Genomic DNA, 21,456 nt, shown 5'->3' on the forward strand with positions numbered 1-21,456 from the left:
GCACATGATTTTAGTTTTACCGATGTTCAGCTTAAGTCCCAAAGCCTCGTATGCCCAGGTATATGTGTTCAACATTTCTTGCAATTGCTGTAACGTATTTGCAACTAGAGCACAGCCATCAGCGTATTGAAGTTCTGTGATGAATTTTGTACGTGTTTTTGCCCTGATTTTTGAGATTTACCGCACACATTACACAACCAACTGACTATTTTACAGTCTTTTTCGATATATCGCAATAGGGTCACTGTTAATTTAAGTTCTGCTACAAAAAATCTACGGTATATCTCGTAAACAGTGAAACGTAAAAAAAGTTACATATCAATTTGGTAGGTTTTTTATGCTCTTTAATTTAAAAAATTTTGCGACAGTAAAAAAATGGTTTCACCCGGAAAAAATCAAAAAACTGCGTTTGGGTGATTTTGGCGGCCTCTAACTTTGTCCCCGTAGCTTTTAGGGGTTTGCTCCTGAAACGAAAATGTAGAGAATTTAATTCTCTTCATTTATTGTTCCATAAAACTTTCTGTGGGATCTATGGCTCAGCCAGAAAATCGAAACCAAAATTTTTTTGAGTTTCTCAAAAACGGTGGGGTGGGTGGATACGAATTTTCGAATTTAAACTTTTTCAATGGACCACTTATAACTAATAAAGTATGAGAGCGGGGTAATTTAATGGTAGTTAAAGTGCCAGGTTGACTGTACTAATATTATTACACCTCATGGTCCATTAATAGTTACAAAATATATTAAAATACCAGCTCTGAGGCAATTTTAAATTATTTTATAAAATTTACACCATACAACAGGTTCTATTTATACATAATTTTGCTTAATTCATACGATATTATCAATTTCTAAAGAGGTTCCTTGTGCCACTGACTGTTGATGTCTCTCCGTTTTACGGTATTGGCCTTTTCCGAAATCAAACTGCCGAGGTAACTGAATTCCGCTACATATTCCAATAGTTCTTCTCCGACTTTTACAGCATTGTTGTGATCTTCCGGGGGAGTGCACATGATTTTAGTTTTATCGATGTTCAGCTTAAGTCCCAAAGCCTCGTATGCCCAGGTATATGTGTTCAACATTGCTTGCAATTGCTGTAACGTATTTGCAACTAGAGCACAGTCATTAGCGTATTGAAGTTCAGGGATGATTTTTGTACGTGTTTTTGCCTTGCTTTTTGAGATTTACCGCACACGCTACACAACCGACTAGTTTACAGTCTTTTTCGATAAATCGCAGTAGGGTCACTGTTAATTTAAGTTCTGCTACAAAAAATCTACGGTATATATCGTAAACAGTGAAACGTAAAAAAGTTACATATCAATTTGGTAGGTTTTTTATGCTCTTTAATTTAAAAAATTTTGCGACAGTAAAAAAATGGTTTCACCCGGAAAAATGCAAAAAACTGCGTTTGAGTGATTTTGGCAGCCTCTAACTTTGTCCCCGTAGCTTTTAGCGGTTTGCTCCTGAAACGAAAATGTAGAGAATTTAATTCTCTTCATTTATTGTTCCATAAAACTTTCTGTGGGATCTATGGCTCAGCCAGAAAATCGAAACCAAAATTTTTTTGAGTTTCTCAAAAACGGTGGGGTGGGTGGATACGAATTTTCGAATTTAAACTTTTCCAATGGACCACTTATGACTAATAAAGTATGAGAGCGGGGTAATTTGATGGTAGTTAAAGTGCCAGGTTGACTGTACTAATATTATTACACCTCATGGTCCATTAATAGTTACAAAATATATTAAAATACCAGCTCTGAGGCAATTTTAAATTATTTTATAAAATTTACACCATACAACAGGTTCTATTTATACATAATTTATAATAATTCCTTGCTCCACTGACTGTTGATGTCTCTCTGGGTTTCTGGTAAAAGTATTTCACTGCTTACGTAACCGACTTAAGAATGGTAGAGTACTAAATAGTTTACTGCCTAGAAGCAGATAACAATGCCGTTTATGAAACAGAAATGTATTATTACGATTTAAAGCTCTTATGTAGTTAATTAAAAAGAAAGGTTGCCAGAGTTACAAATGGTTAGGTAATTGATTTAGAATTTGGGTTTAAAATCGCTGAGAACTAAATGAACAAAAACATAAAAATGTCTTAAATATGAATCTATTGTGTGAAAAGACCAATATATCTTTTAATAGTTCTTTTTTGTACAATACGATAAAATGGTATTTTATCGTCGACCGAAAAGATTAATTTCGGGAGACGATAATGCAATTTTATTGTCGTGTATAAAACAATATTGTTTTCCATAGCGAGTTACATTTTAAAAAATATCCAGAAATTATTATTCCAAGGAATTTATTACGAGTAGAAAAAATATTGTGCTGGGTTGGCGTTGGTTTCTATGTAATTTGACAAATAAATAAAGCGGTCTCTTTAGTTGTCAGTTTTGAGTCAATATTTTTTAATTCTCGTTCGTGTCGATTGCTGATTGAATTGGAGCCAGTAATAAGTAAATTACCAACAGATATTCAGGCTGAGGCGACAAACGCCATATCCAAACTACTTCCATTTAAATCCCGAATAACTTATGAAAAGCAATACAAAAATTTTCAATAATGGAAGCAATTAAAAAACGTGCCCGAAGAAATAAAGTTTTTAACCTATCCTCGCTGTTAAAGTATCATTTAATCTACCCTTGCGGTTAAAGTACTATTTTATCTACCATTTGTGATAGATATAAGGCAATTTTAACAGTTGCTATGGAAAAAAATAATTTGATAAAATTAATTACAATTTGGGGCATTATAATACCGGGCGTTTCTCAAAATTGGATCACCTTTATAACTTTATTTTTTCAGATAAAAAACGAAAATTGGTATGTTTGAGAGAATTGATTGTCGTACTCAGTTCTTTTCGGACACTTCATGTTTCACCGGAAATTACAACTTTTGATTTTTAAATGGTAACCTCGGTATTGTTTTACTTTATTCGATACAAAATGACACTCTCAATAGAATGACATATCATATACAGGGTGAGTTTCCTACGATGTTCTCTATGGGTATCTCGGAAACTACTGGAGATAGAGAGTCGATTAAATGGGGAAAGAATTGCAGTTTTGTAGGGTCATAAATATGCGCCTTTCAGATTTTTGAAAAAGTTCATGGCTTATTAGATATTTAAAAAAAAACAAATTTCGGCTATTTTAAAAATTGTCCCTAATTCCATTATAAGCTATTTTAGAGCTATTTATTAAGCTATCCTTAATGAGACAGTGTCCTCCGTTTTTTTCTAAAGTCTGTCATTTTTGACATATGACACAAACATAGGTTTTTTTAAATGGAAACCATAGTTGGCCATGACTTCATAAAAAGCGCCATTTTTTAAGCTTTTTAGTGATATAAGCTATAATATCTTTTCTTCGAAAAATTACTGAGTTATTGCCAATTCTTATCATTTTTAAACAAATTCACTTAGTTAGCCATGGAAACAAGTTCAATCGCCGTTGCTCTTACGGTTCTTTACAATTTACATTACACAAACTAAAACTTAAAAAAATAATATCACTACTTACACTTTAAGTTATTTTAGAAAATGTTCAAAATATCCGCCATTGTTTTGAGTTGCATCTTTATAAAACTGAATTACTACATTCTCATAGAAGGACCGGTCGACTTAATTAAACTTTTCTCGTACCGCCACTTCTAGTGCCTCTCTTAATTCATAAGTTCTTTTGTAAACCTTATTGTTAACTATACCGCATAAAAAATTCTAAAATGGATAGGTCAGGTGATCGGGGAGGCCCATCAGGGAGGCCCATGCAATTGGTCCACCTCTTCCCACATCCTGCGTTTGGCTATAATTATGATATAAATAATTTTTAACATTTCTCTCATTATGGGGGCGGGGGATGGTGTGTCATAATGGAAGTCATGTTGAAACCACTCTATTGATGCGCAGTATCTACACGCTTTTCTTCATTTGAAAAATTCATATTTACAATTTTTGTTTATTTTAATTTACAAAGTTTAGATGTGACAGCTTCACATTCTGAGAACAACGGCGATTGAACTTGTTTCCATGGCTAACTAAATTGAATTTGTTTAAAAATCATAGAATTGGCTATAACTCAGTAATTTTCGAAAGAAAGATATTATAACATATCACTAAAAAGCTTTTTATGAAGTCATGGCCAACTATGGTTTCCAGCTTTAAAAAACCTATGTTTGTGTCATATGTCCAAAAATGACAGGCTTTAGAAAAAAACTGAGGATACAGTCTCATTAAGGATAATGGTTATCTACAACTTTTATCTGAAACTTTTTTTGTCTAAAAATAGATTATAATGGAATTACGGACAATTTTTTAAAAAACCCGAAATTGTTTTTTTCGAAATATCTAGTAAGCTATGAACTTTTCAAAATCTGAAAGGCGCATATTTATGACCCACAAAACTGCAATTCTTTCCCCATTTAACCGACTCTCTATCTCAATGGTTCGAAATACCCATAGAGAACATCGTAGGAAGCCCACCCTGTATATGATGTCAACTTTTGACATTTTTGCTTAAAACAAAAATTGTATTTTTAAATTTCAATGATCCATGGATGGAGAGCTTTAATGTTTTTTATACGAAGGGAGTGATTGGCCCCACCAACAATTTTAGCATCTTTATCTTTTGATTTTTGGTCCTTAACAACTTGCAGCAGATACATATCAACATACCTTCAAAATAGTGGTTATTGTTTTATGTAATGTCACTGTTATCAAAGGCATATTATTATAGTGTTGACAGTTGCCCTCACTAGAAATTTTAGAATCCGCAGAGGTTGGTCTCTACAAGTATTGTAGAGTATTCAATTAAAGCAACAATAGCCCTTACAAGTTCGAGACTTAAAACCATCTCTGCCAACTGACAATAATAATATAACTTTTTCAATGATAAACTACATTATTAAAACACGAGGGTTGTCTCACTATTGGTATTACCTGTACATTTCTTGGCAGTCGCTGGCAGTCTTACGGCAATCTCCTATAATAATTACATGGCAGTCATAGGTAGTCGTTTGCAGTAAAATTATATTTTGGCAGAACATGTATTTTTCACCCAAAGTGAGACACCCCTCGTTAAAACTCTTATTTAAAGGATTTAAAAAACACCTTTTTTAAAATTATGGATAACTCTGTATATATTTAGTTTTATAATATCTATTACTTTCACCATTGCATAATAATTTCAGATGACTTGCAAACAGTAGTCTACTTATGCTAAATCACGGTAGATTGAGATCGTGCCTGGAAACTTATATGGTGAAATTTTGATAAAATAATTTAGTACACACACTAAAAACACAGTATGTCGCTAGTGTGGCAGTGGAGAAAAATAATTTTTTAAAGTTACTAGTTTATTTTGGTTGCCTGTGGTATGCATATACAGGGTGTTTCTAATTAATCTAAAAAATATAAAATTGGTAGAAAACGAATTAGGCGGGCTCTTAATAAGTATATTTATTTTTTCTCGACAACCGTTTGATGAACAAAGAGAAAAACTCAAAAGATCAATTTTGTTGAAAAGGATGGGCAGTCAAGAAAAATAACGTTTAAAAAGCAGTGGTGTACCATTTATGTTAAGCAAAAAAAATCGATTTTTAAATTTTTTTAACACCCTGTAGATCAGAAAGAAAGTACTTTAGACCCAATGATTATATAAAGAATTGTTTAAGAACACATGAGGAAATCACACCATAATTTTTAGACTAATTCCAAAAAACCCTGTATATTGTCAACTTGACAATGACTGCTGATAAATCAAAAATACCTTTTTCAGTGAAATGCCTGATTTCGCAAGGATAAATTTACGATTTTGTGAATTTGGGCCTGCGTTTGCAAATACAGTTTGTTTTTAATTTTCTATCTATCTAAATTTTAAATATCATAGTCAGGAAATGGTTTTATTATTTATTAACTGTAAAAATGGTGTTTTTCTTCTTGTGTTGCATCTTGCAAAAGTAACAAAACTGCAAAAATGTACGTGTTCCAAAAAGACGATAAGGTATGTATCTTACATAAAAAGAAAAATATATGGTATGTATTCGTTGTTTGATTTTTTCGTTCACTTTAAAATTTATAAATCTCGGTCTATTCATTAGAGAACGATCAAACACGTCATTTACATGTAACTCTGTAAAATAAATAAAAAAAATAAATTGTAAAATATATATAATATATATATATATATATATATATATATATATATATATATATATATAATATATATATATATATATATATATATATATATATATATATATATATATATATATATATATCTGCTATATATATATATATATATATATATATATATATATATATATATATATATATATATATATATATATATATATGCTATATATATATATATATATATATATATATATATATATATATATATATATATATATATATATATATATATATATATATATATATATATATATATATATATATATTCTTATGTTTTATTAAAGTTACTCTGATATACTAATATATCAGTGTAACTTTAAAAATAAATCCTTTGAATTCAAATATAAACATAAAAATCATTTACAGCAGAAAAGGCGAAGGCGCTGGGTTATATAAACGTAGTCTCCACTAAAAACAAGGAGGGGCGCTTTGACCCAAAATTTTACTATTAAGTTTCATATCTATCTTAATAGTAGATTATTTTCTTTTATCTATGGATTGGGATAATAAATAATGAGCTGTCAGATTTTTTATTATGAAAATATATACATGAAGTTGCTTTGTATTTTTTAAAATAATTTTGCAATTATAAAAAATTTTCATATTGCACTGGCAGTCGTATATTATTACAAAGTATACATAGTATACCGGGAGTTTCGCCAAAAGTGGCTCACCCTATAACAATTTTAACAACTTAACCCCTACACTTTTTGAGTTTTTAATGACACCTCCGCTATTTTTGTACTTATCCGATAGAAAATTACATTCTTAATAGAATGTCATATCATATGTCAACTTTTGACGTTTTCTCATATAGTTTATTTGAAATTGTAGCATGCGGTTCATAACCACAATTTGACTCAAAATATCAAGTGTATGGTATCAAATTATAAGTCAAAAAATGCCTTTTCCAAATATACTAATGAGCCATCCCCGTTCCATTTGAAAAAAATAAGATATGATTAAAAATACGGTTTGGGCATCTTTTAACCGGCCGCAGGGGACACGAAAAACTTTAGAAGATCAAAAATATATTTATCCAAGGCTCCTTGATAAAAATTAGTGTTTTTAATGTTTTTAGCCATGGAGAATGATGGATTCGAAAAGCGAATAAAAATAAAGTTATAAAGATAAGGCAAAACAAATTCGATTCATTCTCGGTCCGGTTGGAACGAATCTATGATAAACCAGAGTTAAAACCTTGATAATTTTCTATTAAGTTTATATATATATAATATATATATATATATATACTATATATATATATATATATATATATATATATATATATATATATATATATATATATATATTATATATATATATATATATATATATATATATATATATATATATATATATATATATATATATATATATATATATTCTCCAGATAAAAATAAGTAAAAAGTTCGTATAAATGTATGTCCTAAAATGATTACCCAGTTTCCGGGTACAGGGTGTAGAAGTTTCAATTTTACTTCGATTTTTTTCCAAATAATTTCTGGAGAAGTAACGTCAATAATTGGATGAAAATTGGTATGTGGGGAGTTTTTGACATGAAATTTGATTTTGACGTCAATACGACTTCTACTTGTAGAGGCTTACCTACATATTTTAACTGGTTTGAAAAGTAATAACTTTTCATCGTACCAGTATAAAACTAGTGAGGTAAAATATACATTTGCGACGTTTTCTGGAAAAAAAGGTCTCTTGGTAAATCGCTACGAGTAATGGTTCTCGAGATGTTGGAATCGAAGTACCAATACCTGTCATTATTGACATATATTAAACATGTTGACTAAATAGTTATTAGACTGAAATCATAAATTTGAAATATTTTTTGTGTCAAAAGTTCAACTTAGAAACTGTTTATCACCATTTTTTCGAAGAAAGTTTATGATTAGTTTAAAAAATAAAAGTTCCAAATTTCTCATTTGATTCAAATATTTATCTGCTCAACATAATATGTTTATTTTTTAATAATAATGACAATTGACTATTTCCATTCTAAATATCTTGAGAACAGTTGTTCGTAGCTATTTACACAAAGAGACATTTTTACGTAGAAAACACGGAAATATACATTTTTTCACTCAGTAGTTTTATACAGTTATGGACAAAAAGTTATTACTCTTCAAAACAGTTAAACACATGTAGGTGGTGCTAAATAGGAGTCATATTGACAACAAAATCAAATTCTCACTCAAGCTCCCGAACCTCCAGATCCAAATAACGTTAATTCAAGTGACCAGGCATCAGCGAAACTACACTGTAATCAAAAACTAAACATTAGGACATACGATGCCTATTTACTATTATCTGCAAAATGCTGCCGAAGTTTGCGGAATACAGTTCGGACCACCCTGTATATTTCCTATAAAACCAAATTGAATTAAAGGCAAAACTTTTAACGTAATACAATTTAATGGGCGTAACTCATTACTATACATTTTTCAAATAAAAAGCATTGGTGATATTTGGTTTTAAGTATCGTTTCGGTCTAAAAACAAGTATTTAATACATACGTAGATTTAAATGTAAGCAAAGAAAAAAAGCTTCAGCAATTTTATATACATTCTTAATTAAAGAAAACGTAAATTAATTTAGTAGTCCGGTATAATTATCGTTTAATTTCCAAGAGCTTAATGCAATAATTAATTTTCAGCAGTTTGTAAATTGTTCTAGTTGATGTTATAGTTGGCATTTGGTATATAAAATCAATTATCTATATGACTCGTTCGGTTTTTAATACCCAATGGGTTTCTTTAATGGCGATTTTAATTTCAAGGACTAATTTAGAATATCTTAACTAAAATATAAGGTAGAAATATAATACAACAATATTTTATATATTACTAGGGTGTCCCACTTAAGATAGATACAAGCCAATATCTTGGTTGTTTGTTGAGCGATATTTTTCATTTTGGCAGGAGGCTGTATGGCTTATAAGACGTGCGTTTTGCTTAGGGTAAATGCGATACCTCATAGACGTACGTAGGGTTTGATATTTTTTCGAGTCAAAGAGTAAACTGCCTTAAATAAACTAATAAATCTTTATTGACTACGTATTTATACAATGTAATTGTAGCAGGTCCAGAGCAAATAACAAACAGATGAAATTCCTTAAAAATACTAAAAGTTAGAAAAAACAATACACGGAGGCAAAGTGTGTTACATTAAATACACTTACAAGACAAACAATTTAAAATTTTGTACAAATAAATCAAATTAAATCTAAGTTCCATCTACCTGCTCTATAAACTCATCCACGCTATAAATTCCAGATTTCTCTAAAAAATGTCTTAGCTTATATTTAAATTTATTAAAACATAGAGTTTTTAATTCCATTGGAAGACGGTTGTATAAATCAATGCGTAGAGAGTTCTAGCTGATTTATCAATCTGAGAATAGTTCGTATTAGATTGGCAGATCTTGTTCCATAATTATGACAGTCAGGGGTTTACTGTCAGATAAGATTTAGTTTTATGAACTTCCAAAAGTTGATTTAATATATACAGAGCAGGCAGTGTAAGTATATTCAGTCTAATAAAGTGGGGCTTACATCTCGATAGCCAACACCATAATATTCTAATTACCCTTTTTGCAACCGAAATATTTGAATAGAAGATTTGTCAGGAGTTCCCCCACAAAGCCTCCATAGGACATATGGGAATGAAACAAGGCATGATACGGGTCAACAAAGACTCCTGGCAGATTGGCAAGTTTACGCATCAGTACCACCGACGAAAGTCTGCGTTTAAGATTTTCAATATGTAATTGCCCAACTGAAGTGTACTATCCAGTGTAATACCCAATATGGATTTAGCACTATTCATTTCTATATCCTTAGACCATCTGGAGGAGAAAAAAATATGTTTTGCGTTTTTATCGCGATTCAGTTTCGAGCAATTGTAAATGAACCAGAATGCACGTTTCATCAACCTTTCGCTTTCAGTCACTAGCAGATCCATGTTTTATTCTACAAGACATAGAACTGTCATCCTGAAACGCTCCGACGCCAATTTGAGTATAAGGTAATTAAAAAGGTCATTAATATAAATAAATAAAGAGCAGTGGTCCCCGAGTACAGATCCTGTGGCACGCTCTCCATCAAACCTGCTTGCAAAACCATTGCCAAAGTCCACGCCTGTCTACGCCCGTCGAGATATGACTTAAGCAATTGCAGTCCAACACCTCTAACACCATATATGTACAACTTGTCAATCAGGATCGCATGCATTTAGTCGAACGCCTTAGTGAATCATAGCATTAGATTTACCAGCTCTCCTTTTCAGCCTCAATATGTGACACAACACCACCTTGGCCTGAACGCAGATCGCCCCTCCGGAAGCCGAACTGTGAAGTCAAGCAAATCGTTTTCTCTCGAAAAAATCCATTAATCTAACTTTTAATATTTTTTTTAAAATATTTTGCCAAAAGCAGGAACAATCAATATGGGGCGATAGTCCGACACTGAATCCTCGTCTCCTTTTTTAAAATTGGAACCACTCTAGATAATTTAAAAGATTGGGAAAATTGCCCTTTTCAACACAAATGTTAAAAAAGATGAACCATAGGCTGGATAATTTCATTTGAAATGCTTTCAAAATATTGCTACTTATATCATAAATATCGCATATGAAGCCGAATCTTTCAGCGCATGCAGCATTCCATATCTCTCACCCGTCTATTGGCAAAAAAAACAAAAAGTGCTGTTGTTCATTAATATATATTTCCAATCAATTCGTTCTGAATATTTTGATCAATGGACAATTCGCTTACAATTTTAGATGCTATTTCAGAAAATACTCGTTGAATTCCCCAGCTTTTATATCAGAGTTGTTTCTCGATCTTGCCTGATGATTTCTCTCGGAGTTGATAATTTTCCAGGCACTTTTTGCTTCCGAATTTTGATGAATTTACCAAGTACTGTAGGCATTCTTTTTTGCGATAATGATAGACTTTTATAATCTCCCGCAGTAACCGGTGGTAAGGCTATACTCTACACTATTTGATCGTCAGCAATGCACAGCTTGCATTTTGCCTTCTTTTTCTTTGAGCTCACTATTATACCAGCGAACAGGAGGAGGATTATTATTCTATTCTAACCGTTTTCAAGGGTAGTGTTTACCCTTAGGACAGTATTTATTTCAATCTGATAAATTATATTGAATCCTCATTACAAGATACTTAAGTTCTAATTTTGATAATATATACTAAAAATATTTGCACTTGTTTAAGACTTACCCTGTATAAATCGTCTGGAAACCCACTCTTCAAGAACCAATTTCTAATCATTTAGAATTTCCGCTGGAGATATAATAAACATTAAACGAAAATTTAACGACCAAATTGACCAAGTACCATTAAAAGCTGCTTAATTTCCTCGCTACAAATATTCGTAAAATGTAAACGTTTTATTGCAAAAATTCGAATTGTTTTGAGGAAAAAATGCATTGAAATAAGCAAATGACACGCGGCACTGTGGCAATTTACATTCACTTTGTGACTAGTGAAGCGATTATTTAACGATTTAAAACAATTATCCGCAAAATTAGCTTAATCAGCTATGCAGTATATATAGACATTTAATTAGTAACCTCACATACATGCTGGTACGGCTAGCTAGAGCCATACATATTATTAAAGAATTTTACTTTCGGACTTAGAAAGAAATAGTGTCGCGTGATCGGGTTTAATTGGGAAAAGCTTAGAGAACTTTTAAACCTAAGGTATTTATTATATTCAATTATTTCTTGTACATATAGATTTTATTGGTCGTTCAGTGTATATACAGAATGTTAAGCCAAGGATTAAATTGACTATAGCAAAAATATACATTTAACTCTGTCTGAAATGGTCACTTTGTAACAGTAGAAGGTATGGGAGGGGGGTATAGGTTCCTGGAATTATAACTTGTTGCTGAGCAAACGTTTCTCACTTTCAATTGCCCAATACTATAGTGAGGTGATTCTCAAAGTTGCACATTCTTGGTATGTCATCCACTGGGAGCTGTAGGAGTGAAATTTTCCTTTTGATGGTGTTCCAAGCCATTGATCTGACAATTCTCCCAACCCTGTTTTGATTCAAACTAAAGTTCTTCAAAGATTAGGCACGAAATTTGATTATCGATCTTTGCTTCCAAACGAATATCTGTAAAGAAAATTGAAACTAACACGAATTGTGTATAACAACACAGATAACATACGATACATAGATAACATAAGACAACATACTATTCATACAATTAAAGACATACAATTGAAAAATATATGTGGTACTAATGAATATGAACCACCAGGTGATAACGGCTTGGAAAATTGTCTGAAAATACGAACAACTGGTTGTAAATATAAACTAAGGTTACGAAGTAAGGCTTATTATTAATGAGTGTTGTACAGAAGTGAAAAAATCTGCAAAATAAATGTATCAAACCGACGGACGGGGCGATATAATTAAATTATCTATAATACACTGGTTATGATATATTAGTATTTATTTAAATGTATTTTGGTATTTTTCTTATTCTATAGAAAAATAAAAAAATAAATGCTCCCAATAAAACTCCTTCTGTGTTAAACATAAAAAATAGCATAAGTAGCGGTATGCCCAGACCGCACGTTTGGGGATTCTTCAGAATTACGCAATAATATTATTATATTATCTAGATATGTATTCGGAAACGTTCACTTAATTAATGAACAAAACTTAGAAACTATAGTACAGCTTTTTCAATATGACACCGGTCACATTCCTGAAGACTGGCTTCGTTCTACGTATATCACGCTGTCAAGTCCAGTAACGCAGCTTCGTGTAAAAGAGTATAGTCTTATTAGTATAAAGAGCCACTTTCTTAAGCTCTTTCTACGGGTGCTGCATACAAGACTCTACAAAAATTGTGACAGAAGTAAGTGGAGAAAGTCAATTTGGATTTAAGAACGGCTTTGGTACTAGAAGCCCATATTCAAGTCTTCAAACTTTAGTACAGAATTGCCAAGATCAGAGAAAAGATGTCTTCATGTGCTTTATATGAACTATGAAAAGGCGCTCGATAACACGCGTTAAACATAACCTCCTTATATCAGAACTTAACCTCAGATACTTGAGACTTGATGGAAGATATAAGGCTCATCAGTAATTTGTATTGAACAAAAAAGCTGAAATTCGTATACATAGCGTGGGAGTAACTGAAGATTTTTGTAAGGCAAGGGTGTATTCTGTCTCCAATGTTGTTCAATTTATATGTGGAAGAGCATTCACTGGGTCACTGCCGAATGGTCACGTTGGTGCGAAAATAAATAGCATTCCAATTAATAATATCAATATGGGATGACACAGTGATATTGGCAGACAATGCAAATGATCTCAAATCCTTCTAAATGGAGTTAACAATGAAAGCCAAAGACTGGGTTTTAAACATAAATACTACAAAAACTAAATTTATGGCTGTGCTTAAACGATATTCCGAACACCAGAATTTGCTTAAATGGAGAGGTCATCGTAAATAAACAGGTCACACAATTTAAACTATTTGGGATGCATGGTTAACGAAACATGGGATCCAGATCAGGAGATCAAATGCAGAGTCAGACAAGCAAGATCTACTTTTCTAAGACTGCGAACTTGAACTTCGACCCAGATACAGAATGGTGAAGTGCTATGTCTGTCCGTTTTGTTATATGGTGTGGAAGCATGGACAGTGGTAGCAACAATAAACAGGTGGAAACTGAAATGTGGACTGGTGAATGCTAAAGTGCCCTGGATCGACAAGCCGTGTGAGGAATGAAGACATTCTCAGAAGAGCTGGTCTGGAAGAACGTGAACTCTTCGAAATCATCAGAGAAAGGAAAATAAGCCTATTTGGGACACATACTACGTAAGAACGCTATCACTTTCAGCGTCTGATTCTCCAGAATTAAATTAGGGGGCAAAGGGAATAGGCCGAAGGAAGCTATCCTGGCTGAGAAATATTCGTCATTGGACAGGCATACAGGACTTCAAGCACTCAAGTCTGCAGTTAATAGAACCATCTGATGAGGAAGAAAAAGATGGACGCCTACTCAGGAATCTGCGGCACCTTAAGAAGAAGAAGCGGTTAATAAGATTGGTGAATATCTCAGTTTTTACGAAGTTTCGGGCTTAAATTTTAGGTTTATTAACTAATTAGTTAGCACTAATTTATTACACTATTAGTTATTACTAATTAGTTAGCACTTGTGCAATAACTACACAAGGAAACTAATGAAAGTAATAATCAAATTTTACGTTGAATAAATTATTCTATAGTTTTGAATTAACTAATTTTAACCGGCCATGTATGTTAAAAGATAAAAATATATTATCTATGAAAATAAGTACAATGTTGTAGAGAGCTCACCAAAAGGCAGAAGTAACATAAAAAAAAATACAGAGTAAATCCATTTCACACACACACATAGGTTTGAGTAACATTTCATGAATGACAGCTTCTAGCGAAAAACTAGTTACGTCACTTAATTCTACATGAAAATCCTTATGAATGTCAATTGTCATTTTTTCGATAAATTATAAGATAAAAGAGATACTAGGGGAGTCGTAAAATTCATCAAAAAAGGAGAAGAAGAAATAATGCAGAAACCGCATCTTTGTATCCCAACACACGAAAATGAGACACCCTGTACATTTACTAACCGAAAAAATCCTTTAGAAAATTCTTCTTTTTAAAAAAAATCTACTGTTAAAATTGCACATGAAAATTATTGACATTTTTTGCGATAAAGCTGTATTTTCAATCGATTAAATTTATAGATGTCAGGAGAGAGAAGATTGAAGATTCACGTTCAGCCGTGTTCAACTAACCTTTTAAAGTTGTTTGTTGTTGCTACACACTGGCGATTTATTAACTTTTACATAAATTTTAGATATTACGTAATTAATTTCACGGTGTAAGACAGCCAGATTGATTTAATTAGTTTAAAGAGTTAATGATTATATTCGCTTGGCATGAAAATAGAATATTTAGCTATTAATATCACCTATAACTATTACAGGAAGAGTTTGAAGGCGTGATTTATTTAAGCAATACAAGATGATTCTTTAAAAAATATTTTTTTGAGCCTTTTGGAGTTAAAATATTACGAATTACAAATATAAGGCATATCTCTTGGAACTACTTTAATTGATATAGTAAACGCCACGAATGTTTGGCCACATAAAACTTAATTCCAGTGCCGTGGTGTTTCAAGTCATATAATAATCAATATATAATCTGTTGTAATTTGTTCAGGGGCGGGAAAGTGAAATAGCAAAAGCGGTTCCACCGTTTCCACGGAAATCTTAAATAAAATAGTTCCAGCCCTAACCACTAGGTGGTAGTGCAATTAATTTTAGGTTAAGAAGTTGCTACTAGTTATTGCCAGATGGCGTTAAATCAGATTTTTTTGTAGTTTCCATAGTTTCCAACAGCCATTGTCATATTATTGTCAAATTCTCAAAATATTGTCGTTGTCATAATCATAATATTATCAAATAAATGATTATCAAAATGTTCAGACAATTCCTTTTGTTTGTGGCTCCAAAAATATAATGTAAGTCTTTTATTTTTGCCATCATTTAAGTACCTATTTATATTTACTCCATTTACAAAACTTTGGGCGTATTACGTTGGTCTTGTTTTATTATAATGTACGATGTTTAAATATTTGACTTATAAATAAAAACTTTAAATAATAAATATTACACATGTTTGGCTTTAATTTTATTTAATAATTGTATACATTATATTGTTAAATCTTATTTTTTACACATCACAACGATACTTGTTATTAGTATTGTTGAATTTGTGTAAAAAATAAGATTTAATAATCAAATTTAATTATTTTAGAGTAAAATTCAATAAATACGCTAATTTAAAAAGCCCAGCGATCCATTTAAAACAAGCCCTACTCAATAGTAGCGCCACTTCTGTAGGACCATTTTTCCGATATGGCAGAGTCCATTCTTTTTCTAGCTAGGTATATTCTTTGTTGTTGTTTTAACTGTCAAAATCTTGTCCAAAACATATATTTGGTTATAAATATTAAATGGAATGCCCCCATTGGTCGCACTGCAAGCACACCAATGGGACTGAATGCCTAAAAATGAATCAATCAAAGAAACGCGATATAGTATCGTCTTTGGCCAATCACGATAACATTTTAGAATAAGTAGGAGAGCGCAGAGATGATTGAACCGGGACTTTAAAAACCTACGTCTGCGGTAACAATTTACGTTTTTAATGTAAAAATGATAGCGCGCGTGTGTCGATTCTAACTTCATCAAGCGATGAATCACTCCCAAACATTCGTGGCGTTTACAATACAATAAAATGTATAATCTGACCAACGACAAGATCCTTGACAGTGATAGATGTGTCTGTCATTTTAATTTCAAAGTAGTTTATTTTATTTTACAAAGAAATAAGTTGGTACAACTGGAACGTATAGCAGGAAATAAATATATTTAAAATTTGACTGATAAGTGATTAAATAAAAAAAATATTGTGGAGAAAACTGTATAGAGATTATCTAAATTTGAAGAATTTTGAATTTTTAAGAATTTGAAGACAATTAAAATATGATACCAATAGAACTTTGAAATACAAACTGTGTGTATCGTAATATTCTTTGAATAAGAAGACTAAGGAAGGAGCATATCAAAAATCTTAGGTACACCGATGGGCCTCAAATATGGCCGACTTAAATTCCGGTTTATCAGTGTCGTTCTAATTTTATTTAAAAAATGTAAAACTATGATGTAGAATTGAACGTGGGTAGACTCAATAATTTGTTGTTTATTTTACGTTGTGAATAAATGTTGAGTGGTTATTAAAATTGTTATAAAAATATATAATTCTAATAAAAAATAGATAAGTTATAATAAGTATTTATTAACACAAACTCCGATACGCTACTGAAGCAATTAAGTCAAATTAACGTATCTAAATTCTTTGACATCTAATCTTTGACAAATAATAAATAAGCTAAAATGCAAGAAAAATATATAATTTAGTTAATTTAAGTGAATTTCATAAACCAGTCGGTTTACACGTATGTATATTATATAGTCACTTACTAGCGAAAAGGTGTTCCCATTATTTCCTCAATTTTGCCGAGATTACCGCACGCTACACAACCAACTATTTTGAGAGTCTTTTCGATAAATCGCGATAGTGTCACTGTTAATTTAAGTTCTGCCACAATTTCCATCTAGATTTACCTTTACCTTATCAGTAGTAAATTAAATAATAAATAACATAAAATAAGCTCCGTAAAAACAAATCCACAAAATTTCAAATCAAATTCAAATGTGTCAAATGAATCGTCAAACAGAACTGTCAAGGATCCCCACCCTAGAGAGCTTTAATGGTGGCTTTTCCGCCCACCATGCATGAATACATAGATATCATTATGCTCCTTCCTTAGTCTTCTTATTCAAAGATAATATTGGACACTTGACATATTTAAAAAAAAAAATAAAAAAATATCTCACTGTATTGCACAGTAATAAGTCACCGATTTCTGTAGTGACTATAATTTTCTCGAACAGAAATAAATGCTATAAATAATACTTGCGTTTGGCCTCCCAGTTACAGTTATACGGTAATTTGCCATTTACTATCTGAATTTAAATAATAATTATTTGCAGCCAAAACCGGAAAATGATACTTGATCGTACAGTCTGCAGAAACAAGGTATTATTTATGTTCTTATTATTTAGTAATATTTATATAAAGCTGTAATTATCAATATCGATTATTTAAAAATATGCAGCCTTTATTGAGATCGAGATATAGAAATGATTTTGAAATAATCAACTATACTCGAAGTCACTCGCATTATCATGTTATGAATTGTAAAACTATATCCCAGTCTCCTCAATGAACATCTGCAGATTGACAAAAAAACGGCGAATACGAATTCTGGTATTGGGAAAATGGGGAAAACACCAGTACGATTAAAACTAGGTGCGCCGAGAGGACAACCATTCGTGCCATAATACGAGAGGCTGGCAACGTCAGGGAAAACAAATTATTTTAAGAAAGCTGGCTCTTTAATATATCGTTTACTATGCTTTCTGGAACAGCATGCGGCCCGTTTGGCTGCCTGTAAACGTTGCGTTCCCTACTGCGCATTGAAAAGAAGATCCTATATTTTATTAGTCCTTTAAATTCTAGTATTGAATATAAACCGAGTCTCCATAGCTCCAGCGCGTAGAGGTTCCGTTACGTTAGGGTTTATTAAGTGGAATTGGGCGAATAGCGACCCATGAGTCCCCGTGGTTGAAACAGCAGGGGACTGGCAACGAAGATGTGGCCCAGTCGCAGGAAACCAGGCTTCGGCACGCAAAGATTGGTCAAAAGCTGGGTAATTCAGGCTTGGCTAATACTATGTTCACCCCTATCTTGGGCCACGGCACAGGGGAAATCAAGTCTTAGCCATCTCTTAATTCACCCAACTTTTGGCCCAACACTAAGAATCTCAGCTCCGACCATTCTACGGCGACAGCTGAATCGGTTGATTCCTATTTGTGGCTTGACAGCTTTAAGCAGAAGCATATGTACGGCTGTTAAATGCTTTTCTCAAATCTAATCTAAATATATGAATGTAATTATTTGTGTGGCTCTATTCAAATGCTGGGTTCAAAAACAATTGTTTTTTGCTGCTGGATGAAACTCGACAATTAAACTCTCGGCGATCAAACGTGGCCCGGTCTTGACATTTCAAAGCCAGGCTGGCCAGCCTTGACGATCAGTGATGGCCCAACGTCAGTTCAAAGTCTCCCCCGATGTTTTGTTCGACAACCACAATAGCACCACGCAACCACAGTCGGGCCAAAACTGAGTATACAAATAGCCAACAGTGGTGATCAAACTTGGCTTCTTGTGGGGATCAAAATTGGTTTGGTGATTAGTTTGGCCCAACACTGGTAATCAAACATCGCCCGCCTTGGTGATCTGGTTGGCCCAATTTTGACAACCAACCTGGCACGACTTGATTATAATTCAAAGCTATTCCCAAAGCTGGGCCAAAACTGAGTATGCATAGTTGGCCCAGATCTTTGATACTGAACCAGTTCTGTACCAAGACTGGGCCGATGGTTTGATCCTGTGTGGAGACATTAAGACTATAGAAACAGAGGACGACCTCCTTGTCGATGGACAGATAAGAAACTATTTCGAAAAGTGGATACAAGTGGCACAAAATAGCAAAACATATGGCTAGAGTAGGGAGGCTTTTCAGCAGTGGACGGAATAAGCTTAATGATGATGATGATGATTCGAGCATTGTTTTTTAGCATAGCTCAAAGGATTCGACTTTTTTCATTATTTGTTCCTTCAGCGTCCCCTGTTGACTGCTTCAGAATGTCCATCTGACGCTAAATTTAAGTTTCAATTCCAAAATATTTATGGGGGTTTTTGTGATCATCCCAGTTTATTTTGTCTATGTTGATATTTATTTCCATTCATTGATATGAGCGTGAGACTGCGCCTACTAGGGGCGTTACAGTTTGTGATACTATAACAATTGAGCAGCCCACCCCTAGTTTTTATAAACAGAATATCGAACGCGCAATCCTACATTAATAGCGTGTTACAACCTGCCTGTCGCATTACTAAAAACTTACCGCTGTTACTAAAAACTTCCTCCGACAAGCTAATATCGCCTTTCTCCCGTGAATTACAACGTCACCAGACTTATCACCTATTGAACATGTCTGGGATCTGATAGGCCAAAAACGGCTGAGTCGGTTGCCACATCTTATACTGGATGTACAACGTCTAGGTCACGTGGTAACCTTAGCTTAGGAGACCTACCACAGGAAGATATCGATCATCTCATTCGCAGCATGCCGCGAAGAGTTACAGAATTTGGAAACTTACGTTGAGGTGCAACTCACTATTGCATTGTTAAATCCCCTTTCAATTAATTGTTATTCATATTTATACCAAACAACGTCGGTTTTAGAACGTTTTTCGACGTTGTACGATACTCAATACCTGTTCTATTCGACAATCCTCTGTTGACAGGTTTCTTTCACTCATCGCTTTGTGTGTATGCTCTTTTGCCATTCAGTTCGGTCTTCCCTGTTTTCTTGTGCCCTTTGATTGCCCAATTGATTATTTTCTTGGGTCATCTAGTACCCTTCATTCGCTCATGTCCGTACCTGATCCGCTGCTTTCTCTATATCTGTGTTATCGTACCTTCTATACCCATTTTATTTATTTTTATGGTATTATTTTTTATTCGTTGTTGTCTTGAAATTCCTATTGATCTTCTGAATAGCATCCATTTATACGGCCTCTATCCTCTTCTTGTATTTTTTAGTTGTTATTCTCCATGTTTCTGCTACATACAGGAGGTTGCTCTTTATCATGGTTTTGTATAGTTTTGAATTTCCTTCGCTTTGTTATTGATTTGCTCCATAAGATTCCATTTAGACATCCGATTATTTTTTTTTGCGTTGATAATACTTTTCTCTATTTCTCTGCAGAGAAATATACCAACTACTTCCTAAAATATTAATAAAACAAATTTACATTTACCGGGTGTCGCAATTTCTATGTCAAACAGTATACTAGTATATGTTTGAGACAGATTTTTAATATAAATAGTTGTTTTAAGTATACATTTCCTTCTTAAATGTTCAATAACCTATAGCATATTACCTTGCAAACATAATCTAATTGCAGGTGTTGGCTGATAAGTATTTAACCTTAAACTTTTCAGAACGTACTTGCAAAACCTTTGCTATAAAATATCATGAAATTCTAGTCCAGATGATTCAATTTATTTATATTCTATTAAGCAAGGCTTACAAGTTTGTAGAGGATTAATAAATAAATTTTATTGCGAATGCCTTTAATAATTCTTATAATTTCGTTTCAGGTCTACTATGGCTATATTTGTTACAATTTGGGCTTACGGTGCTGTCACTTGAACCTGGGGTAAGTACCACCATTATATGTTTAATCAAAATGTAGAATAATTAAGTGATTTACTAATTTAAATCTTCTAGTATTATTATAAGGACATTAGCAAGATCGATAGACTCATACAATAATATGGAAATCCCGTATAAATGATTTTAATTTTTGTAAATTTCAAGATCTTAAAGCCATATAAAATACAATTAGATCTAACACTGCGAAATAGTGTCTTTTTTCACCATATACTTCAAACAATTTCACCATATTATTTTACCATATTACTCCAAAACACTTTAAACAC

General features: G+C 32.6%; 1 long non-coding RNA gene across 1 annotated transcript in view; it reads left to right on the forward strand.

The window, feature by feature from the left end:
• The window catches only part of LOC115886680, a 252,673-nt gene extending 231,500 nt beyond the window's left edge, over positions 1–21,173 (forward strand). The window contains exon 4 of the long non-coding RNA XR_004050926.1: positions 21,115–21,173. This is a non-coding gene — a long non-coding RNA (uncharacterized LOC115886680). The remainder of the gene's footprint in view (positions 1–21,114) is intronic.
• Positions 21,174–21,456: the final 283 nt, after the last annotated feature.

Source organism: Sitophilus oryzae, unplaced genomic scaffold (genome assembly GCF_002938485.1).
Source record: "Sitophilus oryzae breed Bouriz unplaced genomic scaffold, Soryzae_2.0 scaffold_1146_pilon_pilon, whole genome shotgun sequence".
Classification (NCBI taxonomy): Eukaryota; Metazoa; Arthropoda; class Insecta; order Coleoptera; family Curculionidae; genus Sitophilus; species Sitophilus oryzae.